The sequence below is a fragment of the Neolamprologus brichardi genome, chromosome 5, assembly GCF_056152115.1.
Source record: "Neolamprologus brichardi isolate AB-2024 chromosome 5, ASM5615211v1, whole genome shotgun sequence".
In the NCBI taxonomy this organism is placed as follows: Eukaryota; Metazoa; Chordata; class Actinopteri; order Cichliformes; family Cichlidae; genus Neolamprologus; species Neolamprologus brichardi.
The window spans coordinates 23,993,051-24,004,717 of NC_142108.1; the positions used below are offsets into that span (position 1 = coordinate 23,993,051).

Below are 11,667 nucleotides of genomic sequence, written 5' to 3' on the forward strand. Positions count from 1 at the left end.
ATACACCTTTATTTTTTTGAGTAGTTTGAACAAGTTTGTTTTTTCAAGTTATCAGTACTTGAATATATTGATTAGTTTCTGACATTGCCCTTAAGTAATTTGAGTTTTAACACTGACGTCACTTACGTGCCTACGTACTTACGTGCGCCATCTGTTTCTTTATGAAGTGCTGGCAACCATCTTGGATTCCTCGCTTCGAGTGCGAATGCCCGCTCATTACTCCGAAAGAAACTTGTGGAACGTTAATATCCGAACAGAAATAAAAACATTTGTGAAGGGTTTTTTTTTTGCGGCATTGCCTTTGACGCTGGATAAAGGAGGACGTGCTATGGTATGTTACGGACTTTTGAACTGGAACAGCTAACGCTCTGCACTTGGCTAGCTGCATTTACCGCCTTTACAGCATCTTCAGGAGGGCTTTTGTGGTAAGTTTTATTTTTTCTGAAACTATAGTTCTCCGTTATAATATGGGTTTTTATCGTCATAAATGTACAACTCTAGTAGGCATTTAAGAATTACATGCATGCGTCGTTTTATCCATGTCGCATGTCCATGTTTTGCATGAATTATGCTAATAAGCTCATATTTAGTATAACACATTATTAGTCCCAGCAGAGGCTGCTTCACACTTAGCGCATACATGGATATTGACTTTGGCTAACCCATTTGCTAACTGGTGGAACTTGAAACTTACGTTCTCTGGAGTTGTACATATTAAAACTGGGGCAGGAAAATTGTAGGCACAGGATATACTTACAAAAGCAGTGATTAATCATTACATAATTAGGCGGTAGAACTTGGTTTACATTGCAAATAGTTATGTATACTAAGTTGAAATGTAGAAGCTTCTGAACTGTAAAATTGTTGTGCCTGGTCTATTTTAGGTTAGCTTAAGGGTGAATCCATCAATAATATATTTACCAGACAGTTATTTTTTTCCTTTTATTTTATTCTGATGCCCAGTGTTCATTAGTGAAAGACTTAGTTTTTTTTTTCTGTCAGGGGCTGGGTCTGTGACCCAGCATTTTGAGTTTATTTTGTATTTTTGCTTTCTTATGTTATATTGAAATGAGGTGAAGTTCTTGTATTGTTGTTATTATTAGTTAAGGTTTAGTTGAGTTCTGGGCTAGTTATGTTTCATCTGTGTCTCCTTGGTTATGTGTCTTTTCTGTTCTCTGTGTAGTCTGTCTTGTCTTCTGTGTTTTACTGTTATGTCCATGCCAGGGCAGAAGTAAATTTTCCGGGGTGAAGATGCTGTTTACCTTGACCAGCTAAGACTACAGATTGTAGATGAAGTCGAGAAAAGTGAAAAGAATCCTGATTACAAAGCTGATGCACACAACTTTGGCCTTGCGATGCAAAGAGATCATCAATGATGACCTACCAGTAGGTCAGATCCTGGATTGCTGGCCTACTCTGAAATCCCAGTCCCAGGTAAGAATGTATATAGATGTATCTAACAAGATGTATTTTATATCAACTCCTGTTATCTGGCCTGTTTGAACAAATTATGCCTTTGGAGTGGAAGGATTTTGATGTATTTTGCAAAGATTTATAGACTAATTAGACTAATCAATATTGAATCGGTGTGCAACTTTGCCAAAACAATGTCGGACTCTGTAGTTTTCTCTGGTCCCCTCCCCAATCAGACCAGGAGTGACATGTTTAGCCGCATGTTCTCCTTAAATTGCTGGCTGTCTGAGTGGTGTCCCAGAAATGATGTGGGCTTCATAGATAATTGGCAAACCTTCTGGAGGAAACCTGGTCTTGTTAGGAGAGATGGCATCCATCCCACTTTGGATGGAGCAGCTCTCATTTCTAGAAATATCGACAAATTTATTAAACCCCTCAAAACATGACTATCCAGAGTTGGGACCAGGAAGCAGAGTTGCAGTCTTACACGCCTCTCTGCAGCTTCTCTCCTCCTGCTACCCCCCCCCCCAAAAACCCATCTCCATAGAGACTGTGTCTGCTTCCAAAAAGACAAAAAACAAACTAAAAACCAGCAACAAACAACTTAAACATTTACAAAGAAAGAACAATACAGTATCCACATCTGAACCAAAGAGTAAAACAGTGAAATGTGGATTATTAAATATTAGATCTCTCTCCTCCAAGTCTCTGTTAGTACATGACTTAATAATTGATCAACAAATTGATTTACTCTGCCTTACAGAAACCTGGTTGCAGCAGGATGATTATGTTAGTTTAAATGAATCAACACCCCCGAGTCATTCTAACTACCAGAAATCTCGAAGCACAGGTCGAGGGGGCGGTGTGGCAGCAATTTTTCACACCAGTCTATTAATTAATGACAGACCAAGACAGACTTTTAATTCATTTGAAAGCCTGATGCTTAACATTGTCCACCCCAGCTGTGAAACTCAGAAACCAGTCTTACTTGTTATCATCTATCGTCCACCTGGGCCTTACACAGAGTTTCTGTCTGATTTCTCAGACTTTATATCTAATTTAGTTCTGAGCTCAGATAAAATAATTATTGTGGGTGATTTTAACATCCATGTTGATGCTAAAAATGACAGCCTCAACATGGCATTTAATCTGTTGTTAGACTCAATTGGTTTCTCTCAAAATGTAAAAGAACCCACCCACCACTTTAATCACACTCTAGATCTGGTTTTAACATATGGCATAGAAACTGAACATTTAACAGTGTTTCCTGAAAACCCTCTCCTGTCTGATCATTTCTTGATAACATTTACATTTACAATAATTGATTACGCAGCAGTGGAGAGTGGACTTTATCAAAGTAGATGTCTTTCTGAAAGCGCTGTAACTAAGTTTAAGAATATAATCCAGCCACTGTTATCATCGTCAATGCCCTGTACCAACACAGAGCAGAGCAGCTATCTGAACGCTACCCCAACAGAGGTCGATTATCTTGTTAATAATTTCACCTCCTCACTACGTACAACTCTGGATACTGTAGCTCCGGTGAAAACTAAGGTCTCTAATCAGAAGTACCTGACCCCGTGGTATAATTCTCAAACATGTACCCTAAAGCAGATGACTCGTAATCTGCAGAGGAAATGGCGTGTCACAAATTTAGAGGATCATCATTTAGCCTGGAGAACTAGTTTGTTGCTTTATAAGAAAGCCCTCCGCAAAGCCAGAACAGCTTACTACTCATCACTGATTGAAGAAAATAAGAACAACCCCAGGTTTCTCTTCAGCACTGTAGCCAGGCTGACAAAAAGTCAGAGCTCTTTTGAGCCAACCATCCCTTTAACGTTAACTAGTGATGACTTCATGAACTTCTTCACAAATAAAATTTTTATCATTAGAGAAAAAATTACCAATAATCATCCCACAGATGTAATATTATCTACAGCTACTCTTAGTTCCATTGATGTTAAGTTAGACTCTTTTTCTCCAATCGATCTTTCTGAGTTAACTTCAATAATTACTTCCTCCAAACCATCAACGTGTCTTTTAGACCCCATTCCTACAATACTGCTCAAAGAAGTCCTGCCATTGATTAATTCTTCGATCTTATATATGATCAACCTATCTCTAATAATCGGCTATGTACCACAGGCCTTCAAGGTGGCTGCAGTTAAACCTTTACTCAAAAAGCCATCTCTAGACCCAGCAGTCTTAGCTAATTATAGGCCAATCTCCAACCTTCCTTTCATATTAAAAATCCTTGAAAGAGTAGTTGTCAAACAGCTAACAGATCATCTGCAGAGGAATGGTTTATTTGAAGAGTTTCAGTCAGGTTTCAGAGTTCATCACAGCACAGAAACAGCTTTAGTGAAGGTTACAAATGATCTTCTTATGGCCTCTGACAGTGGACTCATCTCTGTGCTTGTCCTTCTTGACCTTAGTGCAGCATTCGATACTGTTGACCATAATATCCTGTTAGAGCGATTAGAACATGCTGTAGGTATTAGAGGTATTGCACTGCAGTGGTTTGTATCATATCTATCTAATAGACTCCAATTTGTGCATGTAAATGGAGAGTCCTCTTCACACACTGAGGTTAATTATGGAGTTCCACAGGGTTCAGTGCTAGGACCAATTCTGTTTACATTATACATGCTTCCCCTAGGCAGCATCATTAGAAGACATAGCATACATTTTCACTGCTATGCAGATGACACCCAGCTCTATCTGTCCATAAAGCCAGATAACACACACCAATTAGTTAAACTGCAGGAATGTCTTAAAGACATAAAGACTTGGATGGCCACTAACTTGCTGCTTCTTAATTTAGATAAAACTGAGGTCATTGTACTCGGCGCTGAAAAGCTTAGAAATATGGTATCTAACCAGATTCTTACTCTGGATGGCATTACCTTGGCCTCCAGTAACACTGTGAGGAACCTTGGAGTCATTTTTGACCAGGATATGTCCTTCAACGCACATATTAAACAAATATGTAAGACTGCGTTCTTCCATTTGCGCAACATCTCTAAATTTAGAAATATCATGTCTCAGAGTGACGCTGAAAAACTAGTTCATGCATTTATTACTTCCAGGCTGGACTACTGCAATTCATTATTATCAGGATGTCCAAAAAACTCACTGAAAAGCCTTCAGTTAATCCAAAATGCTGCAGCAAGAGTACTGACAGGGACTAGAAAGAGAGAGCATATTTCTCCTGTTTTGGCTTCCCTTCATTGGCTTCCTGTTAAATCCAGAATTGAATTCAAAATCCTGCTCCTCACATACAAGGTCTTAAATAATCAGGCCCCATCTTATCTTAATGACCTTGTAGTACCATATTACCCTATTAGAGCACTTCGCTCCCACTCTGCAGGCCTACTTGTTGTTCCTAGAGTATTTAAAAGTAGAATGGGAGGGAGAGCCTTCAGTTTTCAGGCCCCTCTTCTGTGGAACCAGCTTCCAGTCTGGATTCGGGAGACAGACACTATCTCTACTTTTAAGATTAGGCTTAAAACTTTCCTTTTTGCTAAAGCATATAGTTAGGGCTGGACCAGGTGACCCTGAATCCTCCCTTAGTTATGCTGCAATAGATGTAGGCTGCCGGGGGATTCCCATGATGCATTGAGTTTTTCCTTTCCAGTCACCTTTCTCACTCACTATGTATTAACAGACCTCTCTGTGTTGAATCATATCTGTTATTAATCTCTGTCTCTCTTCCACAGCATGTCTTTTATCCTGTCTTCCTTCTCTCACCCCAACCGGTCGCAGCAGATGGCCGCCCCTCCCTGAGCCTGGTTCTGCCGGAGGTTTCTTCCTGTTAAAAGGGAGTTTTTCCTTCCCACTGTCGCCAAAGTGCTTGCTCATAGGGGGTCATATGATTGTTGGGCTTTTCTCTGTATCTATGAAGCGCCTTGAGGCGACATTTGTTGTGATTTGGCACAATATAAATAAAATTGAATTGAATTGAATTGAACTAATTGAAACTTGTAAACATAAATTTATCGTGTGTGTTCAGATCTGTGCAGAATTGCACAGGATTACAAACCTCCACCTGAAGAACCACTTTTATGGTGTGTTGGACCAACATGCTCCAGAGATTATTCAGAAAGAAAGCTGTTTGCACAGGGAACGTGTCTGATGTCCTGTCTCAGCTCTTCAGAAGCTATAATCTCCAGGTTAGTGGGTTTTTGTCTTGTTTTTTGAGCTTTATTTAATTTGATCAATTTTTCAATTTTAACTACCATTCTTGACTAGGTTAGCCAATAATTTAAAATATAATTTTTTCTTGTGATGTAGGAACAAGCTGATATCCATTCCCAACGTGCTGGTGTGCTTCATGCCCTCCCTGCCTATTTGTACCAAGACACCTCTACCTTCATCAAAACGTGGGATGTAAGTTTTGGACAAAGTTGTGAACAATATCTTAGTAGCATCCTTGTTTAGATTTCTCAAAACATTATGACACTTTGACAGTTTGAGAAGCATCTCCATGCTTGGATCTGTCTACAACAGTGTCCATGTCACATAATGGAAATACTACATGTTTTTAATGTGTGTAGACCTTCTATAATGTTCCTAGCCCAACCATACATCACTGTACAAATGGAAAAAAATATATAACTCCTATTGACTTTCTGTTGTTATTGCTACGAAGAGGTATGACTTTGCTTTACTAAAAGTACTATTTGTGTCAGTTTGTTTTCTCAAATCTTTGGTGTGTTGTGGCTTTTTTGTTGTTCAAACAATTGATTTCTGAGCTAGTAATAATCCAGAAATGTGACTTGTATAGATGAAACTAAGAGAAATAGGAATGCACTAACATGTAGTAATTTTGTTTTCTGTAGATGATGCATTCTGATAGACCAGGTATTAGTGAAGTGCCACTTGGACTCCTCCTCATCAGAGCCAATTCCAGCGATGCAACATTGAGAAGACTGCAGTTTTGGTCGAGGGTAACATGATCATTGTTTTCAACACCCTGGCTGATGCATTTCTAGTAATATTTGGACTGACCTACACCCTGCACCTAAGCTACCCAACATGTTTGGCCAACATTTTTGACTTTATTCAGAACGTTTTGATGGGTCTGGAGGGTGGGAAGTTGAAGCCCAAAGTGCTGAGTCTTAAAAATGATCTTTTGGCAACAGAATAATGTCCAGGATTCCTACACAGCCCTCAAGTGCCTGTTAAAGCAGGTAATTCAGTTTATCATGTTTCCGAGTCTGGATAAGTTTTTTTAAAAAAGAGAATAGAATAAATAAATCTTTGCAGACTCCGTTTCATACTTCATTATCTTAAATTCACATCCAAAGTAAAAGGGGTGATTTTATTTTATTTTTTTCCCCCATCATCACTTGTGTTTTAGTTGATTTTGATTGTGTTTTTAGTCAGATAACTGTAAATCCATAGAGAAAATGAAGGACAATCTCACTGCATTTCTGGCTTCTAGGTGGGATCTTGAATGTCACTTAAGGAACGTTCCTCCTGAACTGCTCATAACTGACATAAGGCGCTAAGGAGGTTTATAACACTTTGTTTTATGTCTCTAAAGAAGTATTTTTCTATTTAATGTTTTATTGCTTTGTTGTTGAGACTGTGATTGCACTCTACAAATGTGCATTTTGCATAACCACAGTATTGGCATATTAAAAAGGTTACCAATTATATTTCAGTGTATTAGCTGCACTATACTATACTATTACTTTCATTTGGTTTTCCCACCTAATAATGCAGGATTTTCTTTTCCTTTTGTTTGTTTTTTTTAAATAAAAGGCCATACTCATGTGTTAATCAAATCTGAATACTCTTAAAACATGTTGTGAAATTCTTTATTTCTAATATTGTAACCTTGTGCCAAAACTGGACATTTCTGACATTATTCCCTATAAAATGTGGTGGATTTATGTCTTTGGGCTTTTTGTTAGAAATGCTATGTGTTAAAGTAACACTCAATAAATTTGTAACTTGAATTTATATTTTCTGTCTTATGTTTTTACAAGTGTAATTATTTTGGGCACTTTTTTTTAATATCAAATTCAAAACACAGTAGATTTCGATATTACAAGCATTTGTATTTTAAATTTTTGAGTTGTATTAGCTTAAAATGGTTAACATTTTGAAACTAAATATTAATTCCTAATAGTTACTTGAGCTAGATTTGTACTTGAAACTCAAAATATCAAGTACAGAGTACTAAACCAAAAATGTGGATATAACATAAAAACATTTATCAATGGTACTTAAAAATATTTATCTAAAGCTAATAAATAAAGTGTGTTTATTTAACTTTTATTTTTAAGTTTTAGTTACTTAAAATATTTTATGTAATCAGTTTCACCAAAAGTTTTGAGTTAAATTAACTTATTGGGTTTTACAGTGTACAGGGCAACAAAATGCAGTTTGCATCCATCCAGAAGTGCTTTAGTGATATAGATATATTACAATATATATTAGCAATAATATAGATATGTAAGTATATTACAGAAATGGGTCTATTATGGTATGTTATAATGTACACGGTATGAAGTATGTTATGAATATTCTATAACTATAAGTATGTACAGGCTGTAGTGAGTACAAGCTATGTACAGGCTATGAACAGGATATAAATATGAAATAAAAAAACTATACAGAAATCTGAGATATAAGTTATACAGAAATGTGAACTATGCAAGTTATAAACAGTTGTAAGATTAAAAATTATCGTATGTACAGAATGATTATTTACACAGAGCTATACAGAAGTGCAGTTAAGATACGTGAGATATGTGGATAATTTCTACAGAGGCTATATAAAGTGCTAGTGGTTGTGAGTGGTGGTTCAGTCCATATTATTATTGTGTGTTTGAAGGTACGGTTGTCCATTGTGTGTGTGTGTAGGTGGTTGTGGGTGTGTGTATGTCCAGTCCATGAGTTCATGAGTTTAATGTGGGTCAGATGTCAGGAGGCAGAGTTCAGGAGTCTGACAGCTGTGGGGAAGAAGCTGTTCCGGTACCTGGTGGTCTTAGTCCGGAGGCTCCTGTAGCGCCTCCTAGAGGGCAGGAGGGTGAAGAGTCTATGTGATGGGTGACTGGGGTCTTTGATGATTTTCCCAGCCCTTTTCAGACACCGCTTCCTGTAGATGTCTTTTATGGCAGGAAGTGGTGCTCCGGCGATGCGCTGGGCAGTTTTCACGACCCTCTGCAACGCCTTCCGGTCCGAGGCAGAGCAGTTCCCATACCAGACTGTTATACAGTTGGTCAGGATGCTCTCGATGGTGCAGCGATAGAAGTTCACCAGGATGTCTGAGGACAGGTGGTTCTTCCTCAGAGTCCTCAAGAAGAAGAGGTGCTGGTGAGCCTATTTGACCAGCTTGGAGCAGTTGGTCGTCCAGATGAGATCCTCGGAGATGTGGACTCCCAGGAACTTGAAGCTGCTCACACGCTCCACAGCCGTCCCCTTAATGTGGATGGGTGGATGTGGGTCAGCATTCCTCCTGTAGTCCACGATGAGCTCCTTGGTCTTCTCTGTGTTAAGCAGCAGGTTGTTTCTGTCGCACCACTCAGCCAGACAATCCACCTCTTCCCTGTAGGCGGCCTCATCGTTGTCACTGATGAGGCCAATCACCGTGGTGTCACCTGCAAACTTAATGATGGTGTTGGAACCATCAGCAGGTCTGCAGTCATGGGTGAAGAGGGAGTAGAGGAAGGGGCTCATCACACAGACTTGTGGTACACCGGTGTTCATTGTAATTGTAGATGAGCAGCGGTTATCCAGCCGGACATGTTGGGGGCGGTTGGTCAGGAAGTCCAGTAACCATTTGCAGATGAGGGAACTGATGCCCAGGTCTGTCAGTTTCCTGATGAGTTGTGAGGAGTGGATTGTATTGAATGCTGAACTGAAGTCTATAAACAGCATTCTGGCATATGTGTTGTTGTTGTCCAGGTGTGAGAGGACAGAGTGCAGTGCGATGGAGACTGCATCCTTTGTGCTCCTGTTCTGGCGGTATGCGAATTGGTGGGCGTCCAGGGTGGGGGGGAGACAGGATTTGAAGTTTGCTAGGACCAGCTGCTCTAAGCACTTAGTGATGATGGGGGTGAGTGCTACTGGGCAGTAGTCATTGAGGCTAGATGGGTTGGAGTTTTTTGGTATCGGGACGATGGAGGTGGATTTGAAGCAGGCCGGTATCACAGCGTGGGCCAAGGACAGATTGAATATGTCTGTGAGCACTCCTGCAAGCTCCCCAGAACACGCTCTGAGAACACGCCCGGGGATGCCATAAGGACCTGCAGCCTTGTGGACATTGATCCTGCTTAGCACCGCTCCTACATCGGTGGGGGAGAGAGTCAGAGGTTGGTGGTCTGGCGTCATGTCTGTTTTGGTTGTGGTTGTGGGGTTCCCTCACTCAAAACGAGCATAAAAGTTGTTGAGCTCGTTGAGGAAGGAGAGCAATGCAGCAATGCAGAGAAGTTGGGTGAGGTTCAGTATCTGACTGGTAGAAGTGACGGCCAAGCAGCTCGTGAAACTGAGAAAGGTTTACTAGTCGAGGGGGAACAAAGGGTTAGGGCTTCACTATCTTCTAGACTTTGGAGACTCTGAAGGGGTGAATAAAAGAAGTGATGTATGAAAGCTGGAGTTGTGTCAATTTGAGAAAAGAACTGAGTTGAGTATAATCACATGGTTGATGCCTGCAAGCTTCAGGGATGAGAGACACCAACTCGTAATAGTTTAGAAACGAGCTCCTTTTTCCACGTGAACAGAAACCAGCTGTTACTTTGAGCTCCTCGGTCTGACTGAGCGTTACCTTGGCTGAACATCAGGTGTGATCAGGATGTTTTATTAGAAAGGATGTCGGACGTGAGCCGACATTGCCTGTTTTAAATGAGCTCTGCAGTGGCGGCAAACAGCCTGCTTGCCCGCAGCAGTAGAGGTCAGGGTCTCTGGTCTTCACTCAGCCCCCTCCTCCTCCTTTATCCCCCCACAGTGACTCTTTTCAGGCGAAACCATTTCCAAGCTGTTCTGCTCTGCAGCCAGCACTGCAGCTCAGCTCTTTGTGTGCTGGGGGGAAGGGAGCTGAGCAGGCGGGGAAACAGCCGGGAACAGTCACCTCCACAACTGTTCGCTCTCCATTTTGGAAAGGTTACCTCGTCAGAAATACACAATTCTCAGTACGACTCGAATGTGTAATTACTCTGCTTTGTTTAACCTGTATGCAGCGCCCTCTGCAGCGTCAAGCCTCCTTCTGCTGTCTGACAACAGGAGGAGGTCAGCCTCGTTTTTTGTCTTGAATGTCTGCAGCAGCGAAGCTATTTAAGGTGAAGGTCTACAGAGAGAGGAAGCTTTTGAGGTGTTTCAGAGCGAGCCAGTTGATACAGCAGAATAACAACCACCTTCTTCTCCTGTGAGGAGATTCAAACACAGCTGAGGATGAAAAGCCACACCAGTTCCTCTCATTAACAACATGGCTGCTTTGAGACACACACACACACACACACACACACACACACACACACACGCACACACACACACACACACACACACACACACACACACACACACACACACACACACACAAACCTGCTGTGTAAACATAACACAGTTTGTCTGTTTAGACAGCCGGGAGGAAAACCAGAAGTGGGGAAAAAGAACACATTTGACATCCAATGAAAGACACATAACTTCAAATGCAGCCTGAATGAGGCTGGTTTTGATGGAAACATCAGTTCTGGCAGCAAAGAAATGAACTGAAAGTCAACAAAATAAGACTTTGGCTTGTTTAGACAATAAAAAAATGTCAGTATGACAGAGTACTAGTTTTGGTTACTCACTTATTCACAAGAAGTCCCTGCAGGGAGCAGCAAGGAACACCCAATATTTGATTTGGAAGTTTTTTGCACCAGATGCCCATATTAACACCCAAGGGATTTGTTTCTCCTCCTGGGATTGATCCACGAATCTTTAAAATTGATTGTAATGTTGATGCCTCCACTGGTTCTGCTGCCAGATACTTGTACCACAAAGCATGATTTGGGTCTCAGAGAGGTATGTTCAGGTTTAATTTGGTTTTTTGATTTACAAAGATGGTTTAATTCCCAACTATCACCATGGTAACTTTTCCTGCATTTTTAACTGGCTCCAGAAAAGGTTATATTTGAGATTACAGATTAATCAATCACAAACCCACCACCCACAGACCCGTCATTTGTCAGAAAAATCTTGCTGCTATTTCTTAAACGTAAGCTTTGGCTCACTTAATTGTTTTATTCATGTTTTCAGTTA

At 40.4% G+C, this 11,667-nt stretch overlaps 1 long non-coding RNA gene across 1 annotated transcript; it reads left to right on the forward strand.

Annotated features, from left to right (window-relative positions):
- The first annotated feature begins 283 nt into the window (after window positions 1-283).
- LOC148102789 (uncharacterized) lies at window positions 284-5,279 on the forward strand. The gene is made up of 3 exons (XR_015719080.1): window positions 284-425; window positions 1,184-1,434; window positions 5,133-5,279. It is a non-coding gene; the product is annotated as an uncharacterized LOC148102789 (long non-coding RNA).
- Window positions 5,280-11,667: the final 6,388 nt, after the last annotated feature.